General features: G+C 50.0%; 1 protein-coding gene across 2 annotated transcripts in view; it reads left to right on the top strand.

Annotated features, from left to right (window-relative positions):
* The window catches only part of KLHL29 (kelch like family member 29), a 311757-nt gene that overhangs the window by 80543 nt on the left and 216035 nt on the right, over positions 1 to 15179 (top strand). The window contains exon 2 of one of the 2 annotated variants that reach the window (XM_081253965.1): positions 4819 to 4926. The gene's annotated coding sequence lies outside the window, so the exon portion shown is untranslated. Of the gene's footprint in view, positions 1 to 4818; positions 4927 to 15179 lie in introns of those variants that run through there. The other variant, XM_081253966.1, reaches the window with a different exon arrangement.

Genomic DNA, 15179 nt, shown 5'->3' with positions numbered 1-15179 from the left:
CAGTGCTAAGCTCCTCGCTGATTGGGATCCCAGGAACGAGGGGGCCGAAATCCAGAGCAGAGACGTGGGATGGAGGCACAAATCCAGAGCTCCACTTCCAGCTCCCTCCCACTTTCACTTGCTATGTGACTTTAGGTAAATCTTATTGTCCATGAGCCTCAGTTTCCTCGTCTATAAAATGGGAATACTCATTGTAAAGTATTCACAAGCTTGTTAGAAAGGTAAATGAGAAACTGTGAACGGCTAGGCTTTGTCAACATCAGACGTTATGAAAATATTATTATTATTCCCTCAGTCAGGAGTCATGGCCTCTGAAGATCTTATCTTTCTTTGAAGAACACATGCCCATAGAAAAGCTTGCCAGGTGGTGCATCCCTATCGTGGAGAATATGTAATGGACCTCATCAGTGGCCAATTCTGGCTCCTTAATGGAAGGAAGAAGCCTGAGCATTGTGCTGGGTGGGCTCTCGTAACCGGCTTGTGCTCCGTCTTTGCATCTTAATTCTCCCCTTTTAAAAGCAGTGCCTTCCGGACCCCTTGGTCCGTGAACTGTCGAGAACCTGATGGATAAACCTCAGAGACAGTGTTTATTTTGGGGTTGGCAACATGCCTGCAAGCTTTGGTGAACCCATGGTTGATGTTATTAATGGATGGCCTGGTTTTCTCTCTTCTTAAAAGAAGGAGAATGTGAATGAGAGTTCCCCTTGCAGGATACGTTCAGAGCAGACATCCAAGCCTGTGCCAGGGGTGCCAGAGAGTCCTGCACCTGGGCTGGCAGGAGGGTGGCTGTGGGAGCGGGTTTCCTTGCTATAGTTTACAGCCTCCAGTTCCTTTGCTTTTTTTCTTCCTTCCAAGGAAGACAGAATCCTTGTTTCCTAGTTGGCTGAGGGGTAGTGAGCTACCCGGGCGCTGGAATCATAATTGGGTAGCATGGTCGAGACCCAGGCAGGGCTGCTCTCTGATCCTGCATCAAACGGGAGACTCCCTAATTGGTTTTTCCTCTCTTAAGGCAGTTTCTCTCCAAAAAATTGATATCTTTTATAGGGAAGTAAAAAAAATCCTGGGGCCCCTTGTTTATTATTCTCTTGGCTATCAATTTGGTTCATGTCAGGAACCATCTTTATTTGTAAATCTAGAGTTAGAATGGATCTCAAAAATTTCTTTGAGTTTAATTCTGAGGATCTCCCAGCATTTAGGCAGTTATGTAACCCAAACAGCCTATTCATGTGTCCTGCTTTCATATGGGCCTTTATGCTGTGTCAAATTCAATTAGCATCTCTTAAAGGCCTTGAGAAGGTGAAGGACTTAAGACCAATTTCACAGGCGTTGACTTACTACCTATAGTATTTTTTAAACGAAAGTAAAAAAAGTCCCTCAGCCTTTGGCTTTTTAAATTTTATTTTCCTTAAGCCTGGAAGCTGCCCTTTGATGATGAGATTAGTGGAAGAGAAAGGGTCAGTTTGACCAGAGATGTCAAAGGTCAGCTCCAGAGGCAGTACCTTCATCTCCCCTGGCGTTGGAAAACCACACCTACCTCCCTGTGATTTCTCGGATTCTTTCCTGAGATTCATTTTCCCAGGCCATGATCTTTGGAAACTTAAGGTTTTACAGTGTTATCATGGGAATGAAATTATTACTAGAAATCAGTTTCTAGTCATTTATTTTAAAATCACTTAAAATACCATGCATCTCATTAGAGTAGAATGTGTTTCGGTTGATGGATGTAGCTTATAGGCCTCCCAAGAAGAAAAGGTACTGAATGAAGGGTCTCTGTACACCCCCATGTGATGGGTGTTATGGGCCAGAGATTCAAATATTAAGATAATGTCTGTTCTCAGGATGCTCAGGATTTGAATACAAGGAGTAGAGGTTGGGTGGGAGAAAGCAGAGCAAGAAGAGGAAAGAGATGAAATTACTGAGGCATAAACTAATAGCAAATATGAGCTAAGAACAGCTAGAAACCCCTCAAGGAAGGAGCATCTGGTTGAGGTGGGCAGAGATGTCGTGAAGGAGGTGTGACTTGCCCTGGGACTATGAGTGGATGATGGCAGTAGTGAGATGCTGATGCTGATGCTTTTGCTGAGGATGATAATTATGTACCAGTTTCTCTGATACGTTAATAATGGGAAACAAGAGTTCATAGAAATTAAATAATTTAGCCGATGTCACAAAACTAAGGGCCATGTTAGAATTCTAATTCGGATGTCTGATTCCAAAGTCCTGCTTCTAACCATCTCTGAGAATGTATTCATTAGGGTCTTGACAGGAAACAGACACATTCAAATGTGTAATTTGAAGAGAGTTAACTGAAAGGACTGTTCACAAAGGTGGCAGAGAGAGAACTAACTGTATGGAACCCAACACCAACCAGAGCCGCGACCTTCAGTAGAGAGTCACAGCCATCCCATGAAGACAAGCAAGGAGGCAGGAAATTGGGAATAAACACCCAGCCCCACCCCAATCCCTGGTCTCCTGCTGGTGTCTGCATTGGCTGAATGTAACTGGAAGTTGCAGGGTCTCAGAGCTGGAGTGACACCCTCTCTGCCGGCCGGGTGAGCCTCTCAGGACACAGAACCGGATGGAAAGCCGACCTGGAGGAGCGAACAGAAGATGCCCAGCACAGCCTGTGATGTCTCACACGTCAGCTCACGTTAGGATCTTTGCATAAGCACATTAGGGAGCAGGACCAGAGAACTCAGCTTTGCATGTGGGTTATTTTTGTTCGGAACTTTGTTTCAGCTACCTCCTCTAGAAGTGGCCTGTGGAGACCACAGAGGAGGAAGGACGAGGCCATTGTCATCAGAACACTTTAGACAGCGCTGGTAGCTGCCCCCCTGCACTCCCCACCCCCCTCCTGTCTGGACTGTGCTGTATTCGTCTGGCACAACCCAGAGAGCCGAACCATCTGGGTTGCAGAAAAGGGAAGTGGATTAACCTGACATTGGCAACCAAGAGGTCTGTCTCAGAGAGGGAGAGCTCTTTCTAAGGCTTGCTGGCCAGGGTCTTGGGCTCTCAATTAGTTAGTAGCCTTTACAGTGGCCTGCAAGGCCCCAACGCTAACTGAATTCTCACCTCTCCAGCTTAGTGTCCTATAGTCTCCCGTGTCCAGCCACAGCTGCGGATCCAGGAACACAACAGTCACGCTCCCCCCGGGGCATTTGCACTGGCTCTTCCCTCTGCCCTGAATGCTCTCCCCGGACACCTGCACAGCCCAGGCCCGTATCAGCTTCCAGCGTGCTCGAATGCCATCCTCTCGTGAGGCTTAGTACCCCGACCCCCCGCTCTACACTGCACCACAATCTCCCACAGTCATCTTCTGCTCTGCTTCTACTCTGATAAATAGTCCCGACAACCTTCTAATATGTTGTACAATTCGTACAATTTGTATTTCTTAAGGTTATTGTTTGTTCTGTGTTTCCATCCACTAGAAGATGAGCTCTATGAGGGCAGGAATTTTTCCTCCTGTTTTGTTCACTTGTATTCCCAGAGCCTAGACACTGCCTGACACATAAGGGGGATGCCCTTAATATGTATTGAATGAATGAATGGGTAATTAAATGAATGAGATCCTCAAGAATCTAAAAACGGACTGACCACTGTCCCCTAGACCTCTCTATTCACCGACACATATCTGCCGAGGCTCTTTCCCAGAAATACGTCGATCGTTTATTATCACCAGTACTGTCAATATTTTGTGGCCAAAAAGATCGATTTAACTGTCTGCTTCACATAAGCTTGGTAGAGGAAATGTACTCACGACTTTGGTATCAAAATTAAATGGTGACCTTGGCTTACTTTGCTTCCCCACTGAGGTTATTTCATAATCGTAAAGGGAACACGCTATCCTTGGGAAAAATAATATTTTTGCCACCTTCAGCTTTAAAATGGCTATTTGATATGGCCCGTGTGTGTCTGTCAGCAGCAGCTGAAAAAGCTTGAGTTGAGAGGCTCCGAGAAAGACCCGTTGCATCGTCAGAGAGAAGCTCGTCATAAGGTGGAATTAGTTTACAATAACTTATTTACCTGTCCACATCCTTCATATCACATTAAAGATTTCTCCCTGCTATCCGGGACTCTGGGGTGCTAAGAGGAAAAGGGAAAATCAATTGGTAATGATATATTCAGTTTAGAAAGAGATACTGATTCCCAGGTAATGACAGTCATGCGTTTTTTGCAGTGGAGGATGCCATTTCCTGTCGTGAAGATGGCTTTCACGTATATTATATTTGAAAGAGGGAACTAGGGATAGCCCTGCCTCCCCATATCCTATAGCCTCTCTCTACAACATAGTAAATCCATATATTTTTTTAAAAACCTTCTCTCCAGGGAACCCATCCTTTGCCTCCTCAAGGTCTTCTTGTCCATTGTCTAAAAGTAATGATGTGCTTTTGTAGTTCTAGAGTTTGTGTCCTGTGCTCTTTTCAGCATGAAAGAAGACTTACATTTCTTATTTTTCCTCATCTCTGGAATTTCTTGGTTTGGATTAGATGGAAGGGAATGCCATTATTCTCTCTCTTATTGAGTGTTAATGGATCTACCATGGGGATTAGGGCTTTCTGTGTTTGGGGGATGGAGGGGTGAGATCTAGCGTCTGCCCCTTGGGGTTCTCTGCTGCCCACTTGGATCCCCTTATCTTGGTGTGCTGGGGCAGAGTTTGGGCATGGCCTGTGTGAGATCATCCACACCGGGAAATCCAAGATAGGGACAAGCTTCCACTTAAGTTGGGGACCATCTAAGATGCTGGAATTCCAAAGAGATCTTTTTGCAAAAGATGATACCTTTTCCCCACCCCACCCCCACTCTTCTGTCTCTTTTTAGACGGCCTGGCCTCCTGGTGATGCTCACGCTGTGCTAAGTGTTGGTGGCCATCGAGGATTTTGCATCCTGGGGACGAATCCTGAGCTTGCCAGAGACGGACGGTGCAAGGTAGGTCAGCTCGCCTGGAAATCAGAAAGTCATCTTCTCTACCACTGATTTCCTCGGGGAAGTAAGGTAAATGTAGCTGGTCCTCTCACCCTTTTGGTCAGTGAGATTTTTACCATAGACATGGGATTAACTGGTAACCAGAGCCAAGCTAAGCCAGCTGGGCCCCACCCTTCTGGAATCAACACACGGGCATGGCTGTCACTCTTATTCACTCACCTGGGGCTCTGGTCCTCCAGGAGGTTGGATCTGGGGGTGGCCAGCAGCTAGGTGACTACTTAGCTCCTTAAAAACTGCAATTCTTCTTTTGTAGTTTAACTTTTCTTGTTATTATAATAATATTATTAAATATCATTAAAATATTATTGATATTATTAATATTAAAACATAATAATATATTATTTGTTCAATGTAAAAATATTTTAAAAGATAGCACCTAAAATTATATAAATTACTTATAATTATAATCCTGAGAAATAACCATTTTAGTGTCCTTTTCCAGGCTATTTTCCTAAGCATATACATAAAGTGTACACGCACACATGCACAACACAGATGAGGTCACACTGTATGTACTAGTTGGTAATCCATTATTTTGACTTCACAATATGTTGCAGGTACCTTTTTATGTCAGTAAATACAATTCTGTAGCATTTTTAAAGGCTTCATATTGTATGGTTATAATAAGCCACACAGTTTACTTAACCAGTGCCTTAATAATGGAGATCTAGTGTATTTTTAATATTTCACTCTTACAGACAGTACTATAACAAACATTTTTGCATATATGTCTTTGCATAGTCATTTGATTATTTCCTTGGATTAAATTTATAGAGGTCAGCCTTAAAATTTTGATTCAGGAACCTAGATCAGGAAGACCAGGCAGCCAGGAGAGGTGGGGGGGAACATGGCCTAACCCTGTGAGGGCAGAGTCTGATGAAACAAATCAGAGAGCTGGGCCTGGAATGAAGGTGGGAGTTGGAGGTGTAGGCCCTGGGATTCAGGACACTTGAAGCTGAGCTGGCCCAGGCTAGCATGTCTTGATGGCACTTGAGCCTTTAGAAGTCCATGGGCCGAAGCCACCTCTGCATCACTCCTAGGGCTGGTGCTGGGCGAGCTCAGATGCTGCGTTCTCAGCAGGCCTATGCCCTGGTGCCCTCTGACCAGGAGCCTCAGGGGCTCTGCCTGGGGCTAGCCTGTAGCCTGGACTCCAGCTTCCTTCCACAGCAGGGGTCTCAGCAGCTGACCAACAAGGTTCCTGCTATGTCCTGATTGTCTGCTGGTCAGAGAGCTTTCCCTTTGGACTCAGAGACAATGGAGTTGGGGATGCACTGCACTCCCAGAGCCCTCGCACAAAGGGAAGGGATCCTGAGTTGCAGGCAGACTGGGTTGTCAGCAGGAGGCATGAGGAGGCTCCAGGCTGGGCCTGAATCAGCTACCGAAATAGAAGAAACATCCACGCGCATCCAGCCTGCTGCCACCCAGCAGTCAGTAGGGGCGGCCAGTGGGGACAGATGGGCTCCTGACCTTGAGAGTTGTTAGGCTGTTGGCATGCTCCTAAGGACATCACTGACTGGCTGGCTGGCTGGCCAGCTCTCCGGCTACTCATCCTGGACACTAGGGAATGCTTTGCTTCTGTGATTGTCGGGCCAGAGGAGGGGAGTTGGAAAACTAGACAGTTAAGCTTGGATTTGGTGACCGTGGAATTCTCAGCTCTTGGAGGGGGCAAAGGTGGAGTTAAGTGTCTGAGAAAAGATTCAGGAGATGCTCTCCACAGAAGTCAGCTTTCCAAGAATACGCCTTCAAGTTTTAGAGTGTGAGTGTGCGTGTGGCTGAGGTGAAGTGGGCAGAGAGACCCAGGGCAATGGGTCTAATGGCCTTTATTTTGAGGTCTTCTATTCCCTGCCTCTGATGCAGGGTGACACATGGCTCTTGTTCATCCCAACCTTTGAGAAGCATGTATTTTAGGATCAGGAGGGACTTGAAGGTTATCTCACCAGGCATATCTGATAGGATACACCCCTTGTGGGCCTTAAATCTCTGTGCCCACCAGACTGGTCTTCTCACTGTGAACTCATGGCAGTCTTCCCTACCTCCTGGCCAGTCCCTGGAGGATAATCATTGATTCTCTCCGTGCTCCCTTCCACCACCCCACCCAGCGCCTGCCAAGGCTTTCAATAAATACTCACCGCACACACCCCCACAGCCTTTCCTGGGAGCACCACCATAGCACATGGCCTGGAGCTGGGTTATATGTTTCCCTCACGTGCAGGACTCCCACAGATTCCCAAGAAGATAGGAAGCTTCCACGGCCTGCTTTGACCCCTGGTAACCAGTGGAAGAGCTATCACTTTCCTGTGGAAATTGGGCCAGGTCACTGGGCTCCATGAATCCTGCTACAAAGCGGGATCTGCTCAGATGCAGAGCATGGAGGGCTGCTCTCTGCTTGTCCGTGGCTTGATGAGCATCCTCTGTGTAACCAAGAGCATGGTACCAGGACCAGCCAGCAGGAGGGAAATCTGATGCCAGCACTGCAGTGTGCGACCGTGGCCAGGGTGGGGCTGAAGAGTTAAGGGGTAAAGCTGAGGACCTGGTTCGTGCAGAACTGAAGACTGAGCCAAGAATGGCATTAACAAGCACCTAGGCTCAGAGGTGATGAAGGGCCAGTGCCGAGCCCCATGGGTGCGGGGGATGCCCCTGTGCAGCATCCCCAAGCCTTCATCCTGGGACTGTCTCAGTGCTGCCTATCCAGGCCCCTAGTCCCTCTGGGTGCCCTGCATCCTGGGAGGACATTACATATGTCTCCAGAACTAATGGGACCTGGAGCTGTGCCATTAGAGGACACCGTGTGCTGTGCCCTGGACTTTTGCACTCATAGCAGCTTCACCCGGCAAAGCCATCCCAAAGGTGCCCTTGCTGACCACACACATCCTGCGCCTTTCTGCACTCCCTCGCTCTTCACAGCCTTGCTTCCTTGGACCCCCGGCCCCTCCTCCTTCCTTCTCTTTCTGATCCCCCTTTGGCTTCCACCCTGAGGATGGCCCTGTGGGCTGGCATTTTAGTGCCGCTTTCGCCAGCACATCCAAGCTGTCACCCACTTGTCCTTGGTTCTTGCTGCCTGTCCTGGCCCGCCCTGGTAACTTCCGCAGCCCCTACCTTCCCTGGGCCTCTGGGCCCTCAGATGTCTGAGGGGGCCATGTAATCACGCCAGGGGGCTTGGGCACAGATCCTTCAGCAGAGCCTTAGCCAAACCATCAGCGCTGCCCAGGCATCCTTCACGCATCACTGGTCCATTCCCTTTCCGGTCCTCGCAACTGTTCCCTGCCTTCCCCACTGTCCTCAAGACCTCCAGCCAACCCTGTCCTCCTCAGGATCAGCAAAAGATCTCCCTACTAGTTTCATGTAGACATGGAGCCTCCCACCCTCGGCTTGGGTGGGCTGCATCTCTCTGTCTTTCTGGCCGCTCCAGCCCCTCTTCCTGCTTCTGCCTGTAAATGAAGGTGTTTGTGCTACCGGGTTTCCCTCAGCTTTACTGTCTCTCAGCAATGCCTCTGCTCCCTCTGCCTCAGCTGTCCGCAGGGCTTGATCCTCAGGAAGCACCTCTGTCCTAAGGTCCTGACCACTTCTCCATAGTTCTGAGAATCCATTACCCACCGGTCTGATTGCATCTCAGACTTGACCTGGCCAAAAGAAGCCACCTCATTGCTCTGAAGCCTTTAGGGATACCTCAACCCTCGCCTCTCCCTAGGCTGTGAACCTCTGTCTCCTTTGTCTTGAGCCTCTCATCCTCTCTCCTGGACCATGAGCTTCTGGAGGACAGGGACCATTCTTTTTTTTTTTTTTTTTTTTTTTTTCGGTACGCGGGCCTCTCACTGTTGTGGCCTCTCCCGTTGCGGAGCACAGGCTCCGGACGCGCAGGCTCAGCAGCCATGGCTCTCGGGCCTAGCCGCTCCGCGGCATGTGGGATCTTCCCAGACCAGGGCACGAACCCATGTCCCCTGCATCGGCAGGCGGACTCTCAACCACCGCGCCACCAGGGAAGCCCTGGGACCATTCTTTTATCTCCCCATCATGAGATCAGATGATCTTATTCAGTTCAGAGGTCACAGGACTGCAGGACAGATGACCTCACAGGCAGTGTGGTAAAAGGGACACTGGACTGAGAGACGGGCCACTGGGCTCTCATCCCAAATCCACCACTAATGCCAGGCAAGCCCCATACAGCTTTCTGAGCCTCCATCTCCTCTGCTTTAAATGTAGAATAACCACCCACCCACTGACCTTCCTAGCTCCCAGGAGAAGGTAGACAGGTTCAGAGGTAAAATGACATTACCTGGGCCAGCAGTGCTCAGGCCTCAGAGAACACTGCAGTCACCTGGAGAGATTTAAAAAATACAGATGCCTGGGTTCTTACCCCAGACCTTCTAATTGCATTGTTCTCATGAGGATGGGCATCTGTGTATCTTAAAGCTTTAACCAATACTCTCAACTCAAAGGTGTTACCGAATTCCTGGATTCTAAGCCCTGAGGATTTGGGATGGAGGTTATGGAGATTTGGCAAAACAAAATTGCTGTATGATATGTAATTTATCTACTCTTTCAGCTATTCTAAAATCTACCCCCTGGGTCAAGGCTTCTGAAAGCTGGGTACCATGGCAATAGCACTGTCAACCCTGTTCATCTCACCCCACCCCAAAATCATTTTACATGAACCCTACGGGCTGTTAGAAGATCTTATTTTCCTATGGAGCATGTAGATATGGTCACATTTAGGATTTTGTGGCAGTTAATGTCCATCCTGTCACTGTGACTCCTTTGCTGGGACCTGAAATCAGTGCCTCTGATTTCAGCATAGGCATCTCCTCCGGAGCCATCATCACAGTATCTCATGTTGGATCATGTCGTAACAGATCAGCTCCTCGTTTGCCTCTTCTAAGTCTAAACAGTAGCTCTCAACCCTGGCTGCATAGTAAGATCACCTAGGGAAATTTTTAAAATTCTGATATCCAGGCTACACACCAGATCAGTTAGATCAAAATCTCTATGGCTGGGACCCAGGCATTAGTATTTCTGTGACACTCCCCAGGTAATTCCCAGTAGGAGGCCAAGGTCAGGGGCACGGCCAAGCCTGGAGGCAAATCTGTGACCCACCTGTGACAAACGTTTGAGACCTCCTAGGGGTGTTTTCACGGAGACAGCATGCCCTGCACACTTGTTTGTCTCCCTCCTGCTTTTGATTTGCATTGTCTCACAGTCTCCTTTTAAGTCACCTTCAATCCTTTCTGAACTCAGTGAGGTGAAAACAGGCAGAACCGAAAGCTTCCTGCTTTTCTCTGGCTGGGCCCTGGGCAGCCAGCTCCCACCCCATCAGGCCTCCCGGGAGAGAGGGTTGCAGACCCCCTTCCCTACCCATAGGTGCCAGGCCAGAGCCGTCGATTCTGGCGACCCCACGGTGGGGAATTGCAGCCAGTCTGCCAAGAGCCCTGCAAGGCCCGTGAGAGAGGCTCGGTCAGTTCACAGCACCTGTGTGCTGACACGGGACTGGGGCAAAGAGGGGACCGGCAGGGTGGTCTGTTAGAGCATCACCGTGCCCGGGACGGCGGCTGTGCCACCCTTGCCTGCCCTCCTTGGCCTGCGAGACTCGGCCCCATGCTGAACAACATGCTGAGATCATCAGCCAAAGGCAGGCGATGCCCCAGGGGTGGACCCCCCATTTCTGGAGTCGAGGTGTTGGAAGCAGCATATGCACAGGGAGGGTGCTTCCCCTTGGCTAATGGGGGCGGGGCGCACACAGCAGTTCACTCTAGCTGCAAAACCTTGTTTGGCACCTGGGCTAGAAATAGCTTATCTGCAAACCTCAGAGTATTTTTGTGGCCAAGTTTGATTTCCAAGTGACCTGTCTCCTTCCTTACTTTGCACCTGCCCCAGACACCAGGGCCGATGGGAACAGTTGTGGGTTCGTGCCCTACAGGAGGGCACCTGGCCCGAGGGCGCCTGGGAGTTGACACCCAGCCTGTGCTCTGCAAGCTTTGCTGTGCCTATGAGGGCTCAGAGGGAGGGGCACCTCTTTCTAACTTGCACAGAAATGCTGAATAGGCTGGTAGTGGCCCTGCCAGAGTCCTGCCCTGGGAGAGCACCATGCACACATCTGTCCAGTGACTGTGTATGGATGCTCCTGAATTTGTGAGCTGCTGGCTCCTATTGATAGTTTCATATACTCACAGGTCACTCAGAGCTTTTCAGCTTTTGTCTGCTAATCATAAATTCTCTCTCTCTCTTGCAACATGACAGATAGAGCCAGAAGCATTGGGGCTGTAAGAAGAATACCCAGCACACGGTAAAACTCATTCCTTCATCCATTCATTCACTGAAGCACTTACTGGCAGCCACACTGTATATTGTTGTAGGTCCAGGATCCAGAGAGGTCAGACAAAAGCCTGTCCTCAAGGAGCTGGCAGTCCAGTGGGGAGACCAGCAAGTAAATACATTCTGACAATAAGATGTGATCAATACAGCAATAGGAATTTATACAATGTGCTATGGAAGAACTCATTCAGTCAACAAATATTTCTTAAGCACCTGCTCTATGCCAGGCTGTATTCCGGGTACTGGGGGTACAGCAGTGACCATATGAGACAAAATCCCTGACCCAGAGCACACATTTGAGGCCATGAGAGTATTCAGCAACTAGTTTGATCAAAACCACAGGCTTCCAAGAAGAGGTAACTTCAAGCTGGAAATGTGTGTGTGTGTGTGTGTGTGTGTGTGTATGTCAGTGCACACATGCACGTAGGCAGTGTTTCAGGCAATAGAAACAGCTGCGCAAAGGCCTGAAGGTATAAAGGGACAGGAGAGCCCAGAGCATAAGTGCTAAGGGAGACCTAAGAGTTGGGAGATGTGGCTGGAAAAGTAATTGGGTCTCGGCTGTGATGGGCATTGAGTGCCATGCTAAGCCTCCAGAAGCCATGCTTGCAGATAATGGAAGCAGAGCTGAAGGCTCACGGAGCACTGGCCAGAGAGCAGTCTCAGAGCCAAGCTCCCCATAGACTCCCTGAGCCCCAGAGACTCTTTGGCAGCCTCGTGCTCAGGGCAGACACTGCCCCAGCCTCACTTTGTTAGAACGTCCAAGGCTAAGACCGTAGGACTTACTTTACCTCTTCCCATGACCCAGTGCTTTCAGTTTGCAAAGTGTTTTCACATAACTTCATCTACTTGGTCATAAGGGAGACCCTAGGAGGTAGATAGAGAGGGATTATTGTTGCCATTGATTATACTGAGCAAAACAAGCTGAGGCCCAGAGAGGGCCAGTGTCTTGCCCAAGGTCACACAGCCAATCAAAGCAGAGTGGGAACTAGAGTCCTTGTCTCCTGGTTCCTAATCCAGAGCCCCTCCTGCCTCCACATCAACTGCTACTCCTTAGATTGAAGCCTAAGACCTCTGAGCGAGTGTCAGTCTGCATCTGCCTGCCTTCCACAAACATTAGTTGAGAACCTACTATGTGTCAAGCCCAGCATTGAATGAGCATCCTCTGGGCCTCAGTGTAGTCCCACCCCCACCCAGGAAAAAAACTGGAAGAATCACATCTTCCTTCCGTCCTCCCACCCACAGTGACCCAAGAGGCCCAAAGACCACAGTCAGCCAGGCCCAGGCATCCCCCACCTACACCAAGTTGAACAGCGAATGGAATTACCATTGCAGGCTGGAGACCACTCACTCACTGCATCCTCTCATCCAGGCCACTCGGAGGCACATTCATTACAGCTGCCGGTGCATGTTCTCACTCTTACTTGTAAGAGAACTGGATGCTAAAAGGATGTGGGAGACTTAATTCTCATTCACAGAGCTAGAGCTTCCCTGTGTAAGACAGATGCAGCCTAGCAACCCTCACGGGCCCTTCTTTTGATTTGTAGCAACTCATTTAGATAAAAGCATCTGGTTTGTGAGGTAGCAACAGCAACAAAAAATCATTAAAAGCATATTTCTGCTTTTACAAAGTGACCTAGTAACAGCACAGGAGGTAACAATTAACCTACCCCCCTCCTCCAGGTACACAGGCAGGTGCCGAAAGTGGGAAGTGAGAGTCTGGACACGGAGAGGCTCTATCCAGGGTCCCTTCTCAGATCAGTGCCGTGCTCACGGATGTGCACAAGGCAGCCCCCAGCAGCCAGCCAGACAGCCTCGCCCTCCCATTAGCACGTACAGGAGGCATCCTGCTTCTCCAACCCCGAAGACACAGTGCAATTGCTTCTTTAGCACCAGTTCGGGGCTTTTTCTAACATGCAATCAGTGCTCTGCGTCTTGCACACGTGAGCACAGAGCTGCACCACTGGCTCTGTGAATCGGATGGAGTAAATCTGACCCCATACCAGCTAGCCAAACTCACCTCCCCTGACCTCCACCCCGGCCCCCATGCATGCCCCTCGCACTCACACACGGCCTCTGCTCCCCTCCAGACAGACCCTGTGCTCCTAACTGCCCCTGCTTGTGTGCATCGAGCCTCTGAGCACCTGTCCTGCAAAGCCTGCATCTCCCAGGGGTGCCTCTCCCATCCCTGCCCATCTCCTGGCAAAGTGCTCCCAGGCCACCCACGCTGGGAATTTTCTCTCTTCTCTGATTTCCTGATACTATTACTCTCCCCGGCACCCAGTTGGTTCTTTGGAGGTCAAGTGCAGTCCTTTCACTGTCCAGTGTGCTCAAGGCTCATCCCCGGACCACTGTGAGCTCAGAGCTGAGCACATACAACACTGTATAGGAACCGATCATAGGAGGTCACCTCACACGGCCTGTGGCGGTGCTCCTGGGTCCCTCAGCCCCCTGCTTCCCTTGTGTCACAGAACCCTCTCACCGGGCACCTGGCTGTTTTCTTGTCTGCCTTGGGAGACAGCTGGGAGTCCCCTGAGGGCAGGGACAGTGTCTTGGTCACTGGGTCCCTCCCCACAGCCTGACACAAAGAAGGCTCTGGCACAGTTATGGAAGGAGTGAGTGGCATGGGTGCCTCGCTCAGAAGCATCTCATTTAACCTGTCTCACCTGCGTGGACTCAGGGTCCTGCCACGCCCATGAGAGCAGCTCACAGCTGCCCACCTCAGGGCAGTGAGGGCAATGCACCGACCCAGCCCTTCCAAGGCCATGGCCCCTGGGGCACCAGCACCCCAGGCCAGAGCTCTCCTTTCTGCTGTTCCAAGCTCAGTCCCCAGTCCCAGAGGAAGACAGGCTCCCAGACCCTGCTGGAACCCAGGGTCTCAGTATGCTCAATTTAACATTTAAAACACTCTGGAAAAGAGGTCCCATATTCAAAGGGACCTCACAGCATTCATTCATTTGTTCATTCATTCATTTGGGGAACATGTGTAGTAAGCAGTGTAGTGTAGGGGTCAAGGGCACAGATGATGGAACAAGACCGCCTGGGTCCTCATCCCAGCCCCGCCCACACCAGCTGAGTGACTTCTGACACGTTATTGAAACTCCTCGTGCCTCAGTTTCTTCACCTGCAAAATAGAGATTATAGATATACCTGCCTCGTGGGGCGGTTGAAAGGATTAAATAGTTCATATAATACAACACCTAGAATAGTGCACGAAACATAGCTTAATGCAAGGGTTTACGGTTATTATCCTAAGGGCTGGGACCCCAGCCGACTCATGGACTTAATTCATACTTTCTTCAGGACCAAATGCCCGCCCCCTACCTCCACCCCATGCCGGTCACCCTGTGGCCTTTGCTTGCTGAATACATCCAGTCAGCAGGGGACCTCTGCTCCCAGGGAGGTGGCCCTCCTCAGACCACAGGGATCCCAAACAGCCGCTGGGGTGCAAACTGATTCTCCAGGGACAACGGCAGAGGGTCCTGGGGCCCCTACTCCTTGCTTCTGGTGGGGGATCTCCCAGCACCCATCACAGAGGACTTGAACTCCTGCTCAGCCCACAGCTGCCCCAGCAGCCTAAACCCGAACAGCAGACAAATGACCCTCAGAGCACTGAGGCCTGCCCCGTCGAGGGCTGCCACTGGCCGGCTTTGGGACCGGGAAGCATGTCCCTGCTCCTCTCTGGATCTCAGTTTCTTAGTCTGTGTCATGAGGGGGTTGGATTCATGATTGATCCCCAGGGGCCAGTCAGGCAATGTCCCTAGGAGTGACACTCTGGATGTGGCCACATGGGGGCTTCGGGGACTCCACAATTAGCACTGTGGCTTCAGAAGGTACGTCAGCTTGTCCTTGGGGCATCTGTCATTAACAATTTTGAGGTCATCATCTGGTAA

Source organism: Mesoplodon bidens (assembly GCF_964165515.1).
Source record: "Mesoplodon bidens genome assembly, chromosome: 14".
In the NCBI taxonomy this organism is placed as follows: domain Eukaryota; kingdom Metazoa; phylum Chordata; class Mammalia; order Artiodactyla; family Ziphiidae; genus Mesoplodon; species Mesoplodon bidens.
Note: the sequence above shows the minus strand (reverse complement) of the source record. Positions and strands in the feature narration are given on the sequence as shown.